The 25,145-nt window shown below is 43.4% G+C and overlaps 1 protein-coding gene across 1 annotated transcript in view; it reads right to left on the minus strand.

Annotated features, from left to right (window-relative positions):
- The window catches only part of LOC139688183 (Krueppel-like factor 6), a 354,621-nt gene that overhangs the window by 158,099 nt on the left and 171,377 nt on the right, over positions 1–25,145 (minus strand). The window lies entirely within an intron of this gene.

A 25,145-nucleotide genomic window follows, 5' to 3' on the forward strand; every position in this document is an offset into this window, starting at 1 on the left:
GAATGCCACTGGAGTTTTTGCTTGGCATCGCGATGCCGTTTACTCCACGTTATTTTTTTTGTCTCCGCCATTACCCACGGCGGCAGGCACATCTGTGGTTTTAAAAGCAGCCGTTGGAATCTCCTCCACGCGTCCCCCACCCTCTCGGGTGTGTGGGAAGGTGTGGCTCTCCGCGAAAGGGACGCTATGAAAGCAGCGGGCGTCACACGCACACTTGCATTCATCCTAGCGGCATACCTCTTTTACGGCCCGAGGCCTCGGATGAGGTTCGAGGTGCCATTTGGTCGGAGGAAGCCTTCGAATGAGATTTAAACTGCGCAATACTCGGAGGTAATTTTTTTCAGAAGAGTACTTGCGACGATGCCAAGATGGGAAACGGGAAGAGGCACTCCTAGAGGACGCGCTTATAAGACGCGAAGAGGAAATTCAAAAATGCCCTCTCTCCGAATGACAAAAGTTGACCAGGCCCTGTGAAGTAGCAGGTTGATTGAAGAGGAGAGCCCTTTACCCTACTAGAAGTTTTTGTATTTTTTTATTAATTCAAATTACCATTTATTTTTGCAGTATGTTGAAGCATTACAAACATTTTGAGCATTGCCATTATTGACACAGTCTCTCGGGTTTTGAAGAAAGCCAGGGTTCCCGAATTAACAGTAGTCAATCTCGACGCATCATTCAGTGTTTGTTACTTCCATGCCCTACATCATTATAGAGGTTGTTCATTTATTGTCTGAACCGAATAATTTTCACACTTTGGAGTAATTATTGTTATGAATGAATAGAGAGAGTGTTACATTGCAAAAGCAGGAATAGAACTACTGAAGGTCACATGCATAACTTAACGTAATGAAAAATACTAACGATAGTCGTTAAATACTGATATATCGAAGAAATAATTCTAGCCCCTCATTATTTTGGTAGTATGATACAAAATGAAAGTTTATAGAAACAGAGTGTCGAATTATCCTACAATAGGAATCTTTTAACGCATTACGTTCATATAATATTCGCTAATGCAACAGCAGAAAGGTAAGCAAAAGTATTCAAGACGAAAAAAACTGAAGAGTCTACTGACCAACCCATTAATTTTCATGAATAGCTGGGGATCTAAAACCATCTGCTACATACTCCTTAGGCAGCTGGTTGGCTAATACGTAGCTGTGGATTTCTTCCTTTTTAAAGTCTGCAAGTGTTCCACTCAGAGCCATGATCATTTATAATTTGACTGGGTAGAGTAGAATGTTGGTATGAATAAAGAATACCAACCGATATTTCTTATTTTCAATTCTTGACCTATCTGTTCCATACCTCTTCATGTTTTTCAAAGTCATGTTTTTGTTCATATGCGACTTAAGCTTGGCTACAAAACAGCTAGAAACGAAATATACCCATTCGTCATGTTTTAAAATAATCATGATTCCAAAGGAGTTAATAGCTATGTCGAAATGTATAAATATTATATTTATTTTGATAGCTGTTATAATGCGGCAGTAATGGTGAATTATTACATTCCATCAAAATTTACAAGGATAAAAGTTAAAAATTAGTTTTACTCACATATATCCATATCTTAGTCCCAGAAATTGGAAGCGAAGTGAATACAGAAACGGGAATTACCTGAAAACAAGAAAAAAATATTATTGCTGATGCGAAACACAATTCACATATTTCAACTCTTATCTCAAATACGAGGCTTTTCAGAGGCATTGTAAATATTTAGCCAAATATTATCAACTACAGTCCGGAGAGCATAAGATGTGAATCCGCGTAAGTAACTTACGTAAGGGCTAAAAAATAAAAGAGCTCCGTGAAATTACAGCCTGCTTGGCCTACCCAAGGCTTAGGAATACGTAGAGAAATGATCAATCCACATTGATTTAATGCACATGTAATAATCCATTACGCGAAATATTTAGTCTTGGCAGTTTAGATAAAGGAGCTGAAAGATTACATTTCGAAAGAGGTAGCTCAAAATTCAAATTAATCCATTCATAAACCTTTGATGTAGGAAGATTAGGAGCCGTAAAATGAGTTTTTTTACGACAACACCTGAAAGCAAATTACGAGCAGGCATTAAAGACGACTATGAAAAGGAAATGGGCAAGGTAGAATAAAATCATCCACTTTAAGGTACCTTTTCTGCATTTATAATTTTGAAATCGTTGCACACATCAATTTACTCCATGATTTTTTCCTGCAAACTAATTATTACATTGAGTAAAAACTTTACTAACGGTAAACATCTAATATGAAAGTATACAGAAGTACGGCTTCAAAAAACTATAATTTACTTTAAGGTAATAACAGTCAAAGAGGCAATAAGATTATAAGGACGGAAAAGCAATTTCGAGTTATGATAGTCAAGCATATTTCATTTCATATGAGTATAATAACGGAAGAATTTATTTAACTTGAAGATTTTGTCTTTATTCGCTCTCTTTATTCCGTCCTAAACTGCCCTCAAATGGTCTGACAACCCAGACAAATGCATTTGCATGGTTTGCTCCTGCTATAATAAAGCAGGAAATTAATCTTCTTCCTTTCTTCATACCTCTTCATGCATTTCTACCCTCATTTCTCCATTTTAATTTGCTTAATTTCTCCAACAACCATCTAAAACAGACTTTTTCATGACATTTAGTGACGTCCCGCTCCGTGCATTACATTCCTTGGTCATTCTTTCACCTGCTTTCGCGGTTCATGTCACGTGTTCCCTCTTGATTGCTCTACCTCCTTCCTTGGATCATAAATTCCAAACCCCCACATCCCCCCACTTCTCATAATTTGCCTGACACGGAGGCTTCTTCTTGTAATTCGGTCCTTTTAGGCATCAGGAAAAACGGCACTCGCGAACCTGCATAAGCGTTTAGTAGGTGAATAAATTCGAGCGAGTGGCACATAGGTCCTAGCGCACTCCTAGGCAAACGCAATTACTGTACACCAAGAGAGCTCACTTCCTTTATCTGAGCACCGGCTTATAAGTGCTTTTCGTCTACCTCCTCTCCTCCATCCATCCCAAAAGCCACACCCAAGAGCGACGCCTACACGTTGTAATGGGGATGGGAGGGGTGGTTGCGGCTGTGGGGTTTGCCGGGAAGTTTGCGGTGGAGAAACGTAAAGGGAGTTAAGAGAAGAAAGAGTATTGCTCATATGGTAGGTTAGGTGCTTATGCTCGCACGTGAGAAATAATAATAATAAAAGTAGGCGTTAAAAGGAAAAAATAAAAGCTCGGAGGACAATGGCCATTGAGGGCTGAGACTGTATTTGAGTGTGAGGGCACACGGAGGAGAGAAATATATCGAGATTCCCTTGGGAGACCGTGAGCGGAGCGTGGGGATGGCGGGTCGCGAATCAGACGGCTCCTCCCGGTGCAGCAGTGGAGGAGATAAAGAACGAGTGAGTCACCAAGTTCCTCCTCTCATCGTCCTTTCTCCGCTTTGGGAAGGGAGTAGGTGGAGCACTTAAAAAAAATGAGGGACGATAACTTTCGTTTAAAGCTCTCCTCGGAGCATAATTCGCGTAAAAAGGTGGACGGGCAGCGTTAACCGGAAAAATTAACTTAAGTTTTCGGAAATTACGGTTATACGAGCTACTTCATCGTCGTGCATATTTTTTCAAGTTCATGCATAAAAATATATATATACTTTTTTTTCGGAGGAACACAATTCACAACATCCCGTTATGGAAAATATTTAGTTTATTTTATGATGGCCACAAAAATACATGGAATGTAAATGCTTCTCCACACGTACTCCGAAAGCTTTGGCTCCCTCTTCCCTTTGAATAAAACGTTCGGATTTAATGCGGGGATAAAATGGCCAAAACCGGTTTGAGAAATCTTCAAAAATGATGGAATAGTGATAAATAATAATTTGAGGATATGGGAAAATTAAATTCTCTCATTCGCTCGAGTAGAAAAAACAATTTTGGAGATGGACAAAACTATTTCCACATTCTCGAGTTTGGCACGTGTGATCCTTTGTTCTCGGTGGACTCTGGGCGAAAGTGGTTCTGTGCTTTCCAAACTGCCATTAATTGTGTTCAGATATGCGCGCACCCCCGGAATTCAATACCCGTCAAGATGACGATGAAGAGATCAGTGCGACTAGAACACGGACGGAATTGGTGACACAGCTAAGAGTTTTAGAATGCGCGGCTCGCTCCCCGCATTCGCACTATAAAAGAAACGATGTCGACGGATTGGCACTGCCATCCGACTGAAATCTCAAATGAAGTCGATAAGATTTCCCTTATTTAGCCTTCCTCCGGCTCGCTCCTTTTCATGCAAACCGAATTGCCGTTGGCTTGCTCAGCGGTCGCGCGGGGAGGGAGCGAACGAGGGCGGGAGTTTGAGGGCGAGTCGCGGGTTGATGGCTTTTTTTTTGTTGCACATTCCAAGCACGTCTTTAAATGCGTAAGTCTGTGTGCCCACAGCGTTTCCGCATACGGAACGCTTAGTAATGATTACGAAGGCGTGAAAAAACAAACTCTCTGTGCTTTCGAGCCTGAAAAATGGGCAAGGACTGGTGAAAACAGTGTTCCATGGAGAAAGAGAGAGAGAGAGAGAGAGAGAGAGAGAGAGAGAGAGAGAGAGAGAGAGAGAGAGAGAGAGAGAGAGAGAGAAAGAAAGATAAGAGAAGAGGGAGGGGCAGTCAGAGAGTAAAAAGGCGTGGAGGAGGAAGGGAGTGGCGAAGCAAACAAGAGTGGGTTTCTGAAAAAGGAGATAAATATTCTTAAATTATTTTCCTCAGGCTGTTAAGGAGGAAATTGCTAGATTTAATGCGATTCCGGATAAGTGCCTCTCTTCCAGATCCTTAATTCTGGAGCTATGCCTGTGCAAATATCACGTAAGGCCTTGCGTAGATGTCTTATCCGAGAAAGAGCATGATGGTTCAAGTATTGCAATTCGAGCCAAGTGACGTCATATAGCTCGATTGTTGGTTCTAAGTGGTCCAATTATCGCTAATCTTGTTAGGTAAAGTGTGTGTCCATAATACATTTCTAAATGTATGTGAGATTCTATGGATGAATTTAGTTTTCAAAATAAGACAAGAAAAGAACTCAATTCAAAAATTGAAACATACGTTCTCAAACGTTAATCGGCCATTAAATAAATTAATAAACAATTTGCTTGCAGCAATATAATAGACAAAACAATTATAAGGTTTACTAATCTGGAACCTAAGTTTACTCAGATTTCATAAATGAATTTTCATCCAAAAACATCCCCGTATTCGAAATAATGGGAAACAGGATTGGGTAACGGAAATCCAAATTTTAGTGCGGCGTAGAATAAATCAATGTTTCCTACAGACGCGATCACGATCCTCCGGAGTATTGACCCAAGAGAGAACTTATTTCAACATACGCCTCTTGTGTATTCTACACGTAAAATGTGAGATTTTATCTAGTCAACAAATCCACTTTCATGCAAAACAGATCCCAGTACCATTGCCATGGAAATGCAATACCATTTTCTTTCTACCGTGGGAAACTTGCAGCTAGCGAAGTACTACCAATTGCGTTTATCTCTTACTTGACAAGCCCATGTGGGTAGATTTCCCTGGTCATTAGTTTGATTTCCATGTACACTGTGAAAATTAATTATCTATTACAAAGTATCTATGATCGCCCCTGGCTTAATTACCGCTGCAATCAACCGAGAACACACCTAAGAGATATTAAAATATAATTTTAAAATAGTGGATAATACTTTGATAAACTTAATTTGATATAAATAATTAAGTTCAAGCAAATGCATCGGAGTTTTTAAATGCCTAAGCGATGGTCGTGATTGTTCCTCCAAAAAAACGAGCATACCAGTGCATCGCAGGATTTCTCTGTACCATTTTACTATTTATGATTACACTAAATGCTTCGCAATAAACTGTGTAATTATTTCACAATATTCTCCTCAAGAACTACGGACTACGTGTATATTGTCTATTAGCCTATATTCTCAAAATTCGCGAATACAAGGTCGCCGTCCGAAAAATGAAAAATAACACACGGGTTTTGCCTGGTCGCGCATTCTTTTTTCGGCTGAGGATCCATTGACGGAGCCCCCCGTTATTCTGTCGTTAAGAGCATAAACCCACCCCTTCTCCCAGATTCCCCGGGCAAGTATGGGTGTGGGGTCTGGCGGGAAGGGAACCGAAGGGGAGAGGTCAGGTGCGAGGGCCTCGAGTGAGCGGAGAGAGAAAATATGACGGGACGGGGCAGCGGAGACATAAGCGGCTAATTTCGGCTCACGGGGCCCCTCCTCTCTCACACAATCAACCAGCCCACCTCCCAAAATCCCCGTACTCTCGACCTCGCCCGCGTATAAACAATTTATTCATTTGTTGTTCTTTTATGCGTCGAGGAGGGAGCGTAATGATCTCACGCACGCCTCCTTGCCTCTCCCCCTTCCCCTAGAAGTCTTCAACCCATCCTCTTCAACCCCCCCACCCCGGGCCCCCCTCTTCACCTCCGCCTTCACACACACACGCACACCACCCTCCCGCCCCCTCGAGCAAGACACTCCTCGTGCTTTCGAGAGGCATCAGCAGGTGGGCATTATTGGTCATTCCATCCTGGAAACCGCTCTTTAAAAACTGCCTCGCGGGGGGAAGGGGGGAGGAAAAAAGGGATGATGCGTGGGATAGCGAGCGGCCTCTCCCCCATGACCGGGAGAGCGTTGAGGGCAAGGGAAATTCGGACGCGGTGAGTGGGACGAGGGCAAAGCACTCGCGGGCGGGACCATGGGGATCGAGGGGCGGGGGAGGGGGTTGTGTTCATCGTCGGCGGATGAATGAAATGTCTTCGGTTCCGCCGTCGAGGAGTTCACCCACCGACTCCTCCCACGCTTTCTTCCTTCAGCCGACGGACGCTCTCGTCATTCTTCACGAGCCGAGAGCCACGAGGGCGGAAAGGAGAACACTCGCTCTCAAGTCTCCTCCGGACGTCATTGTGACCCAGTGCTGTCAACAACTGAGTTTCGCGTGCCATTTTCGGCACCACAACGAGACGTTTGTTGTCCGGAGGAATTTAAGGGACAAGACGGCGAGCTCGAGGCATCATCATTTAACTGGTCGTGAGGCGATTTCAAACGTGCTATCCGAAGTCATCGAAGAGTTGATTTGCATAGAAATTCAACATGCAAATGACACCGGGGTGTTAATTTGATCTTGGGATTAACATCAAATAGTTATCAATCATTTAGTTTGGTTTGGTACCAACGTGTGGCAGTGTGAAATTTGCGAGACTCAATTAACACCCGTTTCGAATTTCCGAGAGTCGTTATGTTTAATTTGTATTTGAGGGGGTACCTAGTTACACGATAAATCACACTGCGCCAAACACATCAAAAACTTGTCTCTATAATATCTTACTGTCCCAGAATTCCTAATCACTACCTCAATTTAACTCGGAGAATTTGAAAATTGGAAGTCATCTCTTTCTTTTAGGTTGTCTTCGAGTGTTGCCATAACAATATGCTAATGAGGAACATTTTCGCCGGTTAGGAATAACAATAATAGCCACAACTGAGATCATAGGTTATTCCACTCGAATATTAATAAAACAATTATAGTCCTGCCATCTGCTTGACGGGACATTGTTGGTGGGGTTGTATTATCAGGAGGACAGGGTGAAATTCGACTGGGGAGGAAGAGAGAGAGAGAAAAACGCCAACGCAAGGATCTTTAAGGGGATTGGTCGAAGAGAGTCCACCCGTGACTCTTACTCCACTCTTGAAATTGAAAGAGAGGAAGGGGTGGGGTGAGCATTTCGAGTTGCGCGTAGGCGGAGACGCAATGCGGCTATAAACGGGTTGCATCCTTTAGGAGAAGTTTTGGAAGAGTCATTGCGGATGGAAGGATGAAGAATTGATGAGGAACAAAAATTCACTGAGAGGAGCCAAGTGTTTAGAGACTTGGACGCGACGGATGGGGAGCAGCTGTATGGATTGTTATAGAATCAAGCAGTGGGCACAGCGATCATATAGGAACAAATACGCTGTGGCGATCGCAACATTCCATATTGATGATGCTTTGTTTTTTAAGGCCTCTGTCGAGGACAGAAACGTGGTGAAATATTGAGTTTAACCATGATGGGAACACACAATTTCAGTTAATTAAAAGTGAAAAAATCGATTAAAAAAATCAAATCTGAATACAGTCCGGAAAAAATATTAAACATGAGCCTTGCATTTGCAACATCGATTAAGGTTTCAAGTGATTTAATTGGATGTGGTGACCATAGAAATACAAAATTGAATGAGAAACGACAAAGAATTTCACATGGGGCTGCTAAGGATTTGACTGATTTAAGATAAAATACCTCTCGGTAGGAAATAGGTCTGGTATCTAAGAGTAGTAACATTTTCAAGATAATGGGAAGTGAATGAAATATTTGGGAAAACGAAAAATATTGCAAAAATGCGAGGAAAAAGGCTATGAGCGGCAAAGGAAGAACGACGCGACGATACACGCGCCCTAACGTCTTTTCTCTCCCTATTTGTTCTCCTTGACGTTTCTCACATTTTTTTTGTTTAACCTTCCCAAGTGTCCCCATGCAAACGAGTGACGTCACACTCTCGTGGGTGTGTCGGATCCACATATTCCTCCCCCTCTTCTCGTCGTTCCACCTCCTCCTTCATCCCCTCTCGTCCTTCCCTCACTCTCCCACTACTCCACCGCTCTTCCCTCACCTCATTATACTACCACTCCCGTATCCTCCCCATCGAATCTATGCTGACAGAGGGGGAGAGTAGCCTAAGCCTTATACAGGGAGTTTCGCAGGACTCCACCCATTTTTTCTTCGCTCCTTAACTTACCGTCCACTCTGTCGGTCCCCCAACTCGCGCGCGACTCTCGCCCTTATCTCCTGAATCGTTCCCCTTATCCATTCCGCTCACATCCGCTCACTCCCTCGCGAAAGCGAAGGAGACGGTTTATGAGGGAGTGACGACGGCGGAGGGTCGGGAAGAAAGAGGGGGGGCAAGGGGGAGGAGGAAGAGAGAGAGGGAGAGAGAAGGAGGGGCAGGATTCCGCGGAGGTGAAGCTGCTACACATCTTACTTTTTTCGATTCATTGATTGCGTGTGTGTTCCACCCACTGGTTTCCCTTCCCTCATCACGTCCAATGATCCATCAAAGTATAGACGATTCATTGGACTCGGATATCTTTCGGCTCGTCATTCAGGCGCCGCGGAAGGAGTATGAAAAAAATGTAATATATATCAACTGAACTCCGGATTCCCGGAGAGGCAAAGCAAGAAGAAGGACGGACTGTATCGCGAATATCCATCGACATGCTTTACATCTATGGGATACGGGAACAAGCACGAAGAGACAGCGAAAAAAAACCACTGCAACCATTTATTTATTCTACGGGAGTTATGGGGGTCACCAGCAGACTATTTTATTCGTTTCCGATCTTACAACACGCTCCAAAATAAATCTGAATTGGAGACTGAAAAAATTTATTTGTATTGTTTGTTCTAAATACATTAACTTATTGAAGCCACAAACATTCCACGTAAATCTTGTACAATTTATGGCAAAATAAACATGCCGTTTCTTCAGAAACCAGAAAATACGATATACGTTGCAATATCACAAATAGCATTTCCTTGAGATTTATCAGCGTTATTGAACACAGCACTACCGATATGTTGTTCATTGTGTCCAGTTAATCCCCTCATTAATCCAGTGGCCACAGAACACACCAGTTTTGCAATCGAAAGCAAACATAAAAGCTACAGCCTATTAACATTAATATTTTTAATCCGGTTAATATAACAGTACACATATACCCGTTCTACAAAATGAGGTTTGATGCAAAATATTGTGCTAAGTAATTCTGTAAGTCCGTGAGTCCGAGAAAAAGAAAGTCCCAAGTCATCGCTGTCGGGTACAAATTACAAGAGGTGTCGCCATTCCGGAAAACATGAAAGGATCCCGTGTGCCCTCCTTCTGGATCGAGCTCACGTTATTGAAACACCACCCCACGTATTTGCACTTTGGACCTAATGGAACACGGAAGGCCACATTTCCACCATTCAACCGCTGGCCCAAATCCTGAAACAGCTCTCTTGGCCGGACAAAAAGTGATTTGAAAAGTATTTCCCTCTTCTAGGGGGGGAGGGGGTGGGGTGGCGGAATAAAAAGAAAAAGAGCCAAACTCCTCCAGACCGCCATTTCCAGTTTGATTGCAAGTCGCCGCTGCATCCAGTCTTTAACCCCTCTCTCTCTGTCTCCTTACCTTCGACTCACACCTCGTCCAACTTTTCCCTCCCTCCCCGCAAAACCTTTTCCTTCATCCGACCCGAATCGCCGGATGGAAGACGTTCGCATTCGTTCACTCCCCGTCACCACCCGTCCGCCCCACGGCGAGCGAATGAGCCTTGCGCACGGGGGGAGTGGACGACGAATAATTCACGACTGCAGAGGTGTTTTCCCCCCGCCGTCCCTCGCCCTCAACAGAACCTGGCTCACGCCGCTTCGCGAGGATTTGGGGCTGGGGACGAGGAGCGCAGCACGGTCAGACGACGATGACAACACTTCACAATTTCATAAACCACTCTCTCTCGCCTTGGACCCCCCTCCGGTCTTACGGACGGCTTACGCCGATGCCATTAAAGAAAGAAGGGAAGGGAGAAAAAAAACCTGATCCGTTGTCCGGTCTCCTCACCTCAACTCTTTTCTCCCGACAACAATGGGACGATACGTTTATTGCCCTATGCGACTCAGGCGTGTGCCTTCCTCCTCTCCTCATCCCCCCCCCCTACTTCCCGGTCCCCTCTGAATTTCGGTATGTATTATTATGAAAAGGAGCCACGCTTCCCTCCTCCGTCCCTCCCCTCAAACCCGGTGTCGTCCGCCAAAACCCTTCCCGTCCACCTTTTCTCTCGCACGCGCGGGGACACGCGAACACGCACCCATAGGCGCACGCATCCAAAAACGCGCCTGCGCACACCCAGCCCCGTGAGAGACGCCTGCATTGACAATACCGCCGGCGAGAGGGGGGGGGGGGAACCACTCCCCCCCCTTTCCCGAAGCATTCCGAATCTCTTTTGTATGCTGGATTTTTATTCCGCCAGTCCGCTCCTCTATCTCGGCTTGCCCAACGGGGTGGGGCGAGGAGGCGCGCCCGTGCGGCTGGCCACCTGCGGACTGACCAACGTCGGCCGCTCTGGCGTGAAAGATAGTCGAGGCTTGGGGAGGATTCAAAAGGATAATGTGCAAAAGGGTGAGGATTGTAATTCGTAAGGGGATTTCTAAATGGGGTTAGTAAGGGTCGGGGGTTCGCCGTGCGTCGCTCTTCGCGCAGGGGATCCTTAAGTTGCAGCTACATGAAGGTTGGATGAGAGTGGCAAATGGAACTGGCGTCGTTGGTGATTTAAAAAAATGTTTGGGAGCAACCTTTCGGGCGAACTTCTTGGGTTCGATTCCATTACAATTTGATACCAAATTGAATTTCAAAGATAAATCAACCAGTGTCTATTGACTGCGAGTCAAACGCATCTCTTGACACGGGTGGCGTTCTATTCGGCAAGAACACCAAAGAAATACGATTAACTGATTGAAGGACGAAATATCATCAGTAAGTAGTCCTGTTTCTTTCGGGCAAAGCATTTTTCGGAGTGTTAACGCGAGCAATTATTTCGGTCCTCATCTAATTTTTCCCGTATAAATTAAATTATCACGCTCCTTTTAATCCTCGGTGGTATAATGGAACGAATCATTTGGCATTCTCTTAACGCCATCCACGTCCACTTTTCCACTCATAGCATCCATAAAATGATAACTGACTTCATCTTACTCAAAATACAAAAATATTATGCCAACAATCCTAAGGCATGTCCCGGTCAATTCGCAATGAACAACAAGGAGCAACTGTACCTCTTCTCTATCGCGGTAATGTTGACTATGCTTCACTTTCAACGTTATTTAAGCTTTTATAGACTACGGACGGTCTTTGAATTGACTTGCACACACAAATAGGAAGTAAAAATTTTAAATAATAATAAACACTCTCCACCACGACGTGGAAAATGAACAAGTGATTATGTAGGGTTCAAAAGGAGAAAAAGAAGAGGCTTCCACACAAACTAACGTTAACACCTTTAGAAGACCGCGTCACCAAATGCGTCAAAAACATTTATAAAATACGACATGAATAAAAATACGGCACGCAGGAAGCGGATGGGAAAGTTGGCAAGCCTCGCTCGGAGGTGGGCAGCGGTCAAGTTTTTCGGAGGTGGGGAGGGGATGAACATACGGCGGAGTGAGGTTTCGGACAGCTGCATAGACAGGTAAAGCGTGGAGTGTGAAAGGTAAGGAGGAGCGGGAGGTGAAAGATCTTCTGCTGTTGTCAGGGAAGGGGGAGGGGGAGAATGATGGGACCGTTGGCCACGGAAAGGAAGGAATGGCTACGGGAAGATGATGGAACAGAACACGGGTGTGACTAATTCCCCCAAAGCAGATTCCATGTCTTCCAAGTATTCTCATAGGTTGACCGGTTTGCCATTCAAAGAAATTTCGTTACTTTTTATTAATTATTTAACGTTTGTGAAGAGACCGGGACGGAAACAACCATGACCGGTTGTTATAATAGAATAGCGCAGGAAAATGAGTGTATAATTTACTGTTTCATTCCCCCAAAACGATAATTGGTAAAAATGCAATAAATAACTAATTGCTTATTTCCCAGTGGGGGTATTTTCATTTTTAGATTTACGGTTATCGGGAAGAGAGGTTTTTGGCATTCAGAAAAAGGAAAGAATTATTGGTGAGTTCACGGAAGGTCAGCACACAAGATGAGTGCAGTTAGAAAGGGATACCAGGAATAATAATTATAAAAACATAGTGATCTAGGGACGTGCTTTTCTCGTTCCTTTGAGAATCAATCTCCGAAGACTCTCAAATTAAATCTTAGAAACGAAGGGAAACGATATTTTTGGGTTGGGAGAGAGTGCAGTATGCCGGCTTAAAATTATGGGAATGACTCCCTGGGATGCCTGGTATACACCACATGCTGGACACTCGCTATCGTGATTCAAACTGATCTAGCGTGACAAAACCGGGCAACTGCGTAACGGAAGGTGTTCAGAGATGAGTTGATCCGATAGATGGACAAAACGCCGTCATCATCCTTTCATGGCAATGCCTCGAATGAAATCGGGTGTGTATAAAAGTGACCTTTAGCTAAGATGATTCGGGCTTATTATGATGGATGCTTGCATGGCGCACAACAGTACATTTTATCCACCTCGATCGTACACGACCGCAGGGCGCACGCGTGAAAACGTCATCGCTCACGTGACGTCGCGTCATATCTCCGTGCAATCGAGATAGGGGAGATAGCAATCTGATGGCTTGCATCGCGCAGCGCCGCGTAGCGTGACTAAGCCGAAACGCTACGTGCCTTCCCTTCGAAGGGAGCCAGCACTAAAGAATCGCTGGAGTGGGAAAGAGAGGGAGCGGAATATAGGGAAAAACGGAAGAGGCACAGGGATAGGATGGAAATAGAGAGGAGATGAAGGTAAGGGAAGTTAAATGAAGCGTGAGACGCTGGAGTTGTACGAGGAAGAAAACATGAACGATTTCGCCGCCACGAGTCAAAGGCAATGGACGTACTTATTATCTTAATTTTCTTTGGCTTACCAGCTGGCAACGATCTGCTAAAAGAAAGGTGTGAAGAAGCGGACATTGTATGATCGGATCTTGGATAGCTCAAAACGGATAGGAAATTTTATATAGAATTTATTCGACGTATTTATCTTGGAGATGAATTTCAAGGCAAAGGGTAAAAAATAGATGAACAAGTAGATACTTATCTGGCCTTTTCTGATTAATTATTTAAGCACAAAATCAATTGGCATCTACAACGACGATTGTTACATATTTGAAGTAAACAAGTTATTTAAGAATAACATGCGAATTCAGATCTTCCGGCCCAAAACATTACCCAGGGCGACGCCAACTAAAATATTTCTGCCTGCTGCAGTCGTGCATGGTTGAAGGGTAGCACGGCTCAGGAATTTGGATAATGACCACGCCATGCTCAAATTAAAGAACTCAATTTCAAACTCACTGCACTGAAATGAAATGAAATTATTGATTTTGTTATTCCACACACTTTGTTTAAAAACACGACCCAGGTTTCGACGTTGAACCTGATGATGACGTTCAACATCGAAACTTGAGTCGTGTTTTTAAATAAAGTGTGTGGAATTACTAAGTCAATAATTTCATTTTATTTCAATATGTTATGCAAATTCCATAAAGTCACGCCGGAGACAAAACATTTTTTAAACTCAAGTGCATTTTTCAAGTCCAAGCGGAAATAAATATCTGGTATCGTGATTTCAAGGACGATTTCGATTTAATATTAAGCTTGCAACTTTGAATTTTCTCTTCGGGTTTTCAATTTTATTCTCAGAAGAGCGTGCAAGCAATCACCTACCAAACAACCCGAGGAAAGTGTTGGACGCAATCTTCCTGTCCGATTTCCAGGAAACCCCATCATCTTCAGACGATATTAACGGGCATATTTCTTGTTCAAGACGTAAATTTAGGGCGTTTTTCTCTTATGGATTCGAGAAGGTCATGCAAATGCATATAAAACGATTGATTGACATTAAATTATAATGAAACGTGAATTTGACTTCCAAGAGCACAATGCTTTAAAACTGCAACTGCTATTACCAATAATCTGACTCATACTGAAAAAAGATATTTATGTATTTATGTCACAATTATAAAAATAAAGTTAGCTCTATAATATTTCCTTGCACAATTCATTTATCAAGAGCAAGCAATGGAACAACCCGTCAACATTTACAGTACCTATCCTTATATACGTTTCTCGGTATTCTTGTGCCAAAACGGTTGAATAGTTAATTCGGTAAACGATCATTGCGGACTGAAATGTATGACTTGGAAGAACCAGGAGACTATTTTGTAAGCTAAAACCATTATAATGAACGCATTTGCATACATGCCATAAAATCACAGGAACACAAATCCTACAGCTATCTCAAAACTACGATCTAACTTTGAATGCACCAAGATTGAGGTAGAGCAGATCACGATCGAGCTCTCGGGCGACGGCCAATGAGACATATATCACCAGAACACTTGGACCCTGAGGGAATAAAGTTATATTCTTTATGTATTCTCCCTTGAAGCCAATACCCTTCCCCTTCGCTCCGCTCACCGTCCTGCCTCTCTCGGCTACTAAATGCCACACGAAGCTGGACACGGATTTTGCATTAACGGACACCGTAGGAGAGAGATGGCGAGAAAAAAAGGGAGAGGAGGAGTGGAGGGATATGCACGTGGGTATGGAGGAAACGAGTGGAATCAAATGAGACGAGTGACCCACATCGGGGACGAGATAAACAAGGACAAAAAAAGAGCATCGTTCCGTTGGATGACGGGGGACGGACGCTGAAACCTCATTGGCCAGTCACCGCCTCCGTCTTACCGAAGAGTGGTCGAGTTGGGAGCGATGCGAATGGTGGGGGGGATTGGTGGAGGTGTCGTGGGGAGGGAGGGTTTGGGGGTGTGTGTGGGGGGGGGGGTTGGCTAAAGCGAAAACAAGGGCCAAGATATGGAAGGGAAAGGTCCGGAAGAAGCCAAGAGCACGACGAAGGTACTCTCCGGTTAATAGGGTTTGGGGATGAGAGGAGGGAGGGGAGAAAAGGGTGATGCAGAAGGATTAAGGATAGGAAGTGGAGAATGAGGGGCGAAGAGAGTGAGGTGGAACCCATCGGCGATTCCTTATTCTCTCTCTCTCTCTTTCCCCTCCACACTCACCCAAAGTGGTCAACAGTGCTGTAGGCGGCTACAGTTGTGTGATTTATCGTTCTGACCGAGTGCTGGTTACGACCGCCGCGCAAATATGAGGACGTTAGCATTTACCCACTAAGGAGGAGCACGAAATTCTATGGGTTCGTATTATTTTCGGATGGAGAAAAATGACATGCATGTTCGCTGAGAGTAAAATTATGTGTTGAAAACGCAAATGGGTAAGAATTAGAGGGGGATTAAATTGCCAAGCACCGAAAGGGTAGGTGTCGTCATGAAGGGTATCATCAATTCCGGACCTTCTTTAACCCGCCATTTCAAGTAAACAACCGCCATTTACGCTCTGCGGTGATTCGAAGCGGTCGCAAAAAGAATATCGTGAAAGGAACGCTATGTTTACTCAAAATCTGATCGTGAAATCTCTCGACATCCGGAGAGTGAATCTTGATCAAATTTCAAATCGATTGTCAAATATTCTAACCAATTTCAACTCATGTGATGACAATACCTTCGTCTCAAGATTTAGATTGCACTATTATTAAAATTCGATCATTTTATTCGACCATTTCACCCCTAATTCAATATAAATTACTGTAATTGTGCGTTGCGCCTTGTTTGTTGAACAAAGGAATGTTAAGGTTGCACATTATAATAAATAATACGAAGATTTTATTATTGATTATGCGATTTCCTGGTGCTAATTTTCCATTATATTCTATTTGCGAACAGGTGTTAAATATTTTGACGAATGAATTGTTAATATTAGTTCATAAACAAAGCGTTCAAATAATTTAGTAATACTTTTATGCTTTATCTTCTCCAGAAGTTTCTAAGGCACAGAAATATTTTGCATCAGAAAACCACTAAAATATGACAGGTTCACCGTAAGCATCAGCATTATATTTCTAATTTCCATAAGTTTTTGACCTCAAACATGCCAAATGGCATAACATTAGTACAGACGCTTCCTTGGAAAACCGTTTCGAAATTCGTAATTACTATTCCGACTCCCGGGTGAAAGCGAAGTAAACGAGGAAAATTGGCTCCTCTTTCACAGTATAAATAAATGGCGCGAGCGGACAAGCGATAAGAAGTGGAGAAAGCTGAGAGTGTGTGTGAGAGAGGGACACAAGAGGAGTAGATAGGATGGGTGGAGGTGGACGTTGGGAGAGGAGGGTTAAGGCGACGGGGAGCTCGCCACTCGGCGGTGAGAGGAAGAAGGGTTTATATCTTTTACACTGGGGAGATATGGCTCGACGAAGCTTGGAGGAACGAGGCGAAGCGGAAGTCGAAACACGAAGACAGAACCCAGCGTCACGGAAGCAAGAGAAAAGAAAATGGAAGGTTGCATTCAGTGCACACAGAATTATGCCGGGTGGACGAGCGGTTTGTCCCACAAATTGGTAACCACTGGACACCGTAATGCATTTATAGCTGCCAATACGTAAAGAGACTTTCCTTCGCCTTGCGACTTACGGTTTACCAAGCGATATCTCTACCAATTTTACTTGGCCGAAAGGGAGAAAATAACAAAAAGAGAAGTTAAGGTCCTCATTATATAAAGGGATATAAAATTTATTATTATTTAAAGAAATCGATAATTAACTAATTAAGTAAACTTCAAATAATAAAAGCGTTTTTTTACTTACTAAACTATATTATCAATACTTTTGAACAAAACTCAGGGAATCAGAAAAATGGCTTTTGAAAAGTAAAATAAAATAATTACTAGCAGTTCTGCGGTACTCGTAAACGACGTAGTGCTAAATGTCTGGGCGTAACTTCCATACTCTAAATATTTATTTTTTCATCGCGAAAGCTCAAAATTACTTGAATTTTTTTAATTGTTGGCGAATCTAATACATATATTGACACACGAATATCAAAAAGATTTCTCGAAAATACTCAACAATTTTGCACATTCTCATTAGTTAAAAGACAATCTCATTCTGAGCCTACAAATGAGGACAGTGTCATCTTCACAAGTTCTGCACGGGAGACCCATCGCCATCAAAGAAAACGAGGCGTTATGCTCGTGCATACACAAGTAATTATACAAAAACTAAACAGAATTGCGGGATATGAAAACCGAGAACGCCAAAGAAGTGAGACTAAGGCTATTCCACAGGGCTCTGGGGAGGCGGGCGAGCGAAAGATACCAAATTGGGTAACTCCAATGAGTAGACTTAAGGGTGGTTTATAAGAGACAGGAAAGTTATCCGAGGAACAGGAGGAATTGGTTACCTGACGGGGACGCGAGAGCAGGAGAAGATAGAAGAAAATAGATGGGAAACCTGAACACTTGTGAAAACTAGCGAACCTCTCTTCCTCACGGCGGCGGCACCCTGATGGTTACGCCCCCTTCCACCCTTTCCCGAACAACTCTCTCACCCTCCGGCTCCTCGTCTCCTCCTCTCTCCTCACGTCCCCCCGTCCCACCCCACCCCCAACACTCCGGCCGCACCTCCGATTGGCAAACGTCCAGGGAGAACGCGTTCGTGATATATTACGTGGATACGAGCGCACAGCCGCGGACACCCGAGAGGGAGAGTCACTCTCCCGACAACACAAGTCCTCCTCGTCCCGTGCCCCTTCGAGTCATTCCACGCGCCCCGCTCTCCTTCCCACCCTGACCGGCCACCTCACCCCACCCTCCTCCTCCCTCAACTCTTCTCACGTAGCGCACGCCCATACTTGCATCCTCCCCCGCATCCTTTACTCCACCCGGAGCTGCGGCGACGTCCCATGCGGATCGGACCAGAGGAGCATCCCCTCCTTCGCCGACCTGACCTCAATAGCCGCAGGAATCCGACGAATTTCATTCCCGGAGGAGTTCACACCTTCCACTCTTGAATCCGGACCCGGCGGGCATTTGGCTTTGGGGACATTGGGGGAATCCCAGGTGCATCCAACCCGTTCTTATACTTTTCTCCCGCCGCTCGCGATAAAAAATGAATAAATTCTACTCCGCTTCGTTAATTTTGAAGATGCATTGGGAGTGAAATATCGAACAAACCATGAAACTTCTTTTACCTAAGGTTATAACGCTAGCCAAGTACCCAAAGTTCCTTTCGGTGGTTTTGGATTAACTCTATAAACATTTAATTTCACAATGAAAGACACATTGACCATGGACAAATTGACAAATTTATAAAGGTCAATAAAATATATCACGATTTAATATTTAAGCCGCTGAAGCGATGACTGGATACGGCAAATTCCTTGGTACAAAAGGATTTTGTAACTTGGCGTAGTAACTAGATGTCCTTCAAATTCCAACATCGGAATGGATTCCACGTAGGCACATACTATGTAGCGATGTTTACACATTGTGAAGTCGATAATTAAAATGATACACCCGCTATCGTCGATATTCTAAAAGTAGTTTTTCCTGTGCTTCCACTTTAATTTTATTAATGTTTACCAATCATCACAGCATCTTTTTATGATCCAATATTTGCCTTGTGGACCTAACCCTTTACCACTAATTTACGTATTTCTCTCTTTTGAAAATCTGCTCGCTCGGGCTCTCTTTGGAAAAGATTCCTTTATTTTCTCCTTGGCCCCTCCTTCCAGTAACCCCTAAAATATGCAGGAGCACGCGGCACACAACCCCGCCTTCGGCTCATCTCTCTCACCTTCCTCGGACCAGCCGCTCCTTTACCCCCTGGGCACGTCGCCTCACACCTCGCCCCTCCCTCGACGCAACGAGCTCTCCTCAAGCTCCTCCACTCCTTTCCACAAAATCCCCTTGGGTACGCTTGTTTTTTTTCCCCACTCCTCTTTATTTTCGGTTCTCCTTTCGCGGGGGCGTGCCCTTGCGCACACGCGTGCTATCACGCACCCGCAGAGCGACAAACGTACTCACGCCCTTATGCTTCCGATACTCGCCGTGCCGCGACCGTGCCGAATCCCAGAGCCTTGAAGAGAGTTCCCCTCACCGCCAACCCTCGTCCTTATCCCGTGCGCGCGCGGTCGGCGACACTCCCACGAAACCATACCCACTTCACTGGAAGAAGCCTGCTCGGAATGAAATGAATACCATACGCAAAGTTATCATCGACCACAAATACGTATACCATCGTGTACTTCTCATTCGTCGGAAGGCGTGCAGCATGTCATCTGGTCGCTTCCTGTTTTGGTACATCAAACCAATTTTTTTCAACGCGATCAAATTTCTGCTGCAAATAGCATTATAAATTTGTGCTCTCGCCGGAATCCAGACGGAGAACTTGGGCATTGTGATAATCAAGTTTGGTCATTAAGTTTTTCTCCTTCCAATATTATCACCAAGTCGATTATTTTAAAATAAAATCAGAACTTACACGAGTTTTTGCAATGTGCTAAACTTCTAAAAATCCACAAACACGTTTTTTATCGTTGCTACACGACATGATCTCAAATGAATATACCAGTTTAGATTTTCCTCGCATCAAAGGATGATGAGATTGGATGCTCAGACCCGAAAGCTCCGCTAAGCTAGTTTGTATTTTTAAAAGGTTGGAGAACTAAGACCTGATTAAAAGGTTTTTTCTAAAAAATAGGTACTTTGGAGGAACGATATCGTTTTTAAAACTAAGCGCAGGCGCTGCACATACTTTCCCATGCACAGTCCATTTAAGAGAGGGAGAAATAAATTTTGGCACACTAAGCCCATTAACATGGAAGAAATGTGAATGCGTTTTTTTTGCTATTGATATACCCTACAAAACAAGTTCGCTAGTGTAAAATACGAGATTGATTTTAGATGCTCTACCACAATGCGTAAAATAATAAATAAAAAATGGTTTTACAACGCAATTTTATCTTGCATTTACTTTGCCTATCGACTTTTTCGATAGTGACCCCACATAGGCTAGGTCCATGTCATAGAAAATCATTGATAGTGAAATCTATAATATTTATGAATACTTACGACTCTAAATTTAGAATTTAAGTACTTGTTTGGAAGGCATTCGTCCTCCGCAACCACAGCAATACTACACTTAGATCACGCGGAAAGATGACTAGCTCTCATTCTTTGCTTAACCCATAACCAAACACGGGTTGCCTCGTCACCATTTACAGATGTATGTAGCTCTCGTTGGTTTGCATTGTCGATTGGCCATAAGATAATAATTACTCAACGGGATCTTTCCCGACCCGCGCACGGTGTGGCTATTTATGGTAATGATTTGCCAACTGCCAAGCGGTTAAAATGCGTCACTGAAAAGTCTTGGAATTTGTCCTCCGTGGATAAAAAACAACGCCAATACTTCTTCCACAAAGGATTATATTATTTAGAAGGTGATTCAAAAGAAAGCTTAAATCTATCGTTTTGCCAGAATCCAGCCACATAAATAACCATGGCCAAATTCGATGTCTTGAGGTCGGGTTGCCATTAATTACAGGAGTCAACCATGGCTGAGCACACATGACAATATATTACGATGTGGCCCTGCATTCATCTTGACACAAACATTTTTCACTGCTCCTGGGCCAGTGATAAAGGGGATACGACTAAAAATATCTGATATTGCTACCACACATGCTATCACTGATATAACAGTTTTTCAGATTAAATGATCGAAAAATCAAACGCACAATGTAATTTTTTAAATCGCTCAATTTAAATTTTAAATTGTAATTTCAGCTTTAAAAATCGCCCAAGCAACAGTTTTGAAGTCGTTTCTTTTCTCAAATTCCGAAAAACCAAAGTACGGTGAATATTTTGAGAGGCCAATAACAAGGATTTTTATCTGGCCAAGTTGTTTTAACATCTAATTATCAATCCTTCCTTTCGTATTCTCCTATGACAACACTGCCTGCAAACGCAAAATCACTGATTGTTATCCTTGAATGGGCATCGACGGAATGAATTAAATAAATACGCCGCATTTCTAACTTTATCGAACCGAATGATGAAAGAAAAAACCAAGTCGCGGAACCCATGCGATGGAGGGAACTGGAGAGAGAAAGATAAATGAGTGGGTGTTGATGCGGAGAGTGAAAGAGAGGGAGAGAGAAACGACCGATGACTGACAGACGAGGGTGGGTGAAGCAGAGGGATAATATAAAGAAGCTTTGCGAACTCACGTATGTCAAACAGCTTATAGCCTGTTGAGTGGGTGGTGATTTACAGGAGAGCTCCGAAAGGGGAAGGGATAACGGAATCTTAAGGAGCCGATGACAGTCACGTGACAGGGTTTCACAGTCACCGGTGGGAGTCACTGGGGGAATAGACACCGCGCATGTACTAAGAAACAATAAAGCGGTAAAGTGAGACGTTCACATGGGAAATGTCATGTTGTTTCAAAGGAACATCCTCTCGACTTTTTCTTCCATCCAAGTGCCCTCAATAAATTTATTTTAACGGATTCAAATATACATCATTCTCTTCACACACACACAAAAGTGCCCTTTCCAACGTCGTGGCGTGATTACTCTTTAAAATCTCCAGTTAATATATATGTATCAACCCTCTGTTTCCAATTGATACTCCGGATAACTTAGTAAAACCATGTAAGGAGGTTCATTCAATCCTCCACTATTACTGCTTCCGGCTCATACACGATTTTCGACGTGAAATCTCCGACTTATCCGGTTACAATAGCATTAAAAGTGATTTGATGGCGCCGAGATGAAATATTATCCACGAAAAATTAAACGCCGCGAGAAATGGTGGCGGAGGCCGTTTATAAAGCCAACACCTCTCGGAGAGTTCGTGAAATATTGGCGTCAAAAAGAATGCGTGCTTTATGTTTCATCCGCTCATAAAATGTCCATTTATCCTTTGGCTGCCTATCAACATTGTTTAGTTTAATGAGTTCCGTCGTCGCTTCGCCCACGTGACGCCGGCCGCAAGCGATAATTCCCAATGGAAAAAGGGTGGAGGATTAGCGTGGGAGGAGGCAGAGGCAGGGGACTCCAATGCTTTTGTCATCTCTCCATTGAAGCAGCCTCCTCACTAAAGGGGGAGCGAGCACTACGCGAAGGAAAAGTAACAACAGGAGGAGAGAACACCGCCCTTCCTTGTCTCTCTCATACCCCTTCTTCGTCTCGTGGGTTTACTCTTGGCCGGGTCGGTCCCTTTGATAAAAAGAGAGAGACAGAGAGAGAGAGAGAAAGGGGGAATACGACTTCAGCCTTTCTGCAAAAACGGCGAAGGCGACTTCAGTCGCCACAACCCCGGCGGAGCGGAGAGCGCGCCCCGGCCACACCTCCATCATCTCCCGGGACAACGCCTCCGTGCGCATACATACATCCCGACTGTCATTTCTTCCTATCAACCGCCACACCCACGCCCGGCAAAAAACCCCTCCCACCTGTACCCCCCACCCCACCCCTTCAACTGTCGACATAGACGGCCCCTCGCTCTCCTACCCCGCCCCCCTCATCCCACACCTGCCCCGCAAGTTGGGACGAACCGATATGCATCGCCGTCTCGAGTGGAAGTCGATAAATTAAAACCTATTAAATATACGAACCAATCAATTTGGCTTTTTTACCCCTTTGCTCTCCCCCAGTCCTACCTTCCTTCCTCCCCTTACCCTTCCGGAACAACGGAGGACATCTCCTGCCCAGGTCCTGTCGGACCCCACCCTTGCCCCGCACCCACAACGACCATGGTTATTATACGGCAAACAGGACGCCGCCCAGTGAACACATACACTATATATGCGATTCCGCCTTTTTCAACTACCACCACTCCCACACTGCGGAGATGCACGCGACACCCTCGTAAATACAACAGATTTGAAATAGCCTTTGTACAAATTATAAACCTGAGAGTGGGTTACCTATGACGGGTGTAATAATAGATGCGGCCGCGAAGAATTACTTATATAATCACTCATAAGGTCAGCAGCAGCCAGCGGTGAAGTGAAAGAACGTAAGGTGGGAATGCTTTTGAAAGCGGTGATTGACAGAAGAAATTCGCTAGATATTCCATAAAGCAGATTTCACGCGGAACCGACCATTATGTCGTTACTTCAACCTGCTGAGACTGGAGTGCAGAGGGCAACGGGGTGAGTCCATTTCTCATCGCATGAATAGGTAATTTATGCTGTCTGAAGCGCTGCCAGTAATTACGGATGCGTGTATTTCTTTAATTTCCTTCCATTTGCACAAGACGATTTCTTATGCGTGATTGATATTTTTTAACGCCTTTATCTTATAGTTCCTTTGCGTGAGAGTGTTTGGATGCATTCATTCTTGGATTGAATATAATCCACGTTAATGTATCAAATATATATGCATCCCAACACATGCCAGCACCTACGACAGCATATATTTTATTGTAATGTTAACTCCGGGTTAGTTTAGTCTTTCTCAATAATTTTCCAATTTTGAATTCAAAAACGACCAAGTGTTTCTCTTACAATCATAATCACCAAAAAATCATAAGAAACAGCATATTTTCATGGTCAACAGAAGATAATGATGGTCCAAACGCAAGCTTCATTTGTAGCCTGCGAAGGGATTAGTAGGCGTTCATCAGAAATACTTCAGAGTTTGAGATAATATTTTCATGCGAAGTGCGGCTAAACATTTGAAATGATCGGGCACCATACATTTTCACAGCCTAAATAATGAACAGAAAATTCAACAGATTATTATCACGTACATTCACACCATTGCTAATTTTACCGCACGTCTCTGAATGATATTGGGGATAACTGTGGTGATGTGATCAAACAAAATCGCGACAGAAGGCGGGAAACATATATTTTTTTAAAATTTAAATACAATTTCATATTTATCATGCACGGAGTATAAGTCTTAATTGAAAGATACGCAGGCACTACTCCACAGAGTATATATATATATATATATATATATATATATATATATATATATATATATATATATATATATATATATATATAGTATGAAAGTCCGCTATACACAAGAGGTACACTAATTCTGAATTACAGTAAAATAATGTCGACGTGATTAAAGTCAGATAATATACAACAGCACCAATTGTACGGTAACTCACGTAAAAGCTTCATCATTTAACAACAGCTACATTTAAGGAAAACTGGAAACATCACAAGAAAATTAAATCCCTTAGGAAATATAACAAAAAAATGAGACACGATTTGAATCAGATTTCATAATAAAATAAGTATAAACTACTATTGAAAGATGCGGGACACCTTAAAGCGCACTCGATTGGCTAAAATTGCACCAAATACCGTTTCATACACCGTCGCATCGTGGCCGACATGAGATAATGGTCCATACGGATCCCAAAAAGAATAAATTTTTATGCAATTAGGTAAATTGATGCCCAACGGAAAATTGATACAAGTTAATGAATAAAGAAAAGTTCTTTGAAAAAAGATAAGCACAAAAAAGTGTC

This window comes from Hetaerina americana, unplaced genomic scaffold (assembly GCF_022747635.1).
Source record: "Hetaerina americana unplaced genomic scaffold, ioHetAmer1.1.p SCAF_2, whole genome shotgun sequence".
Classification (NCBI taxonomy): domain Eukaryota; kingdom Metazoa; phylum Arthropoda; class Insecta; order Odonata; family Calopterygidae; genus Hetaerina; species Hetaerina americana.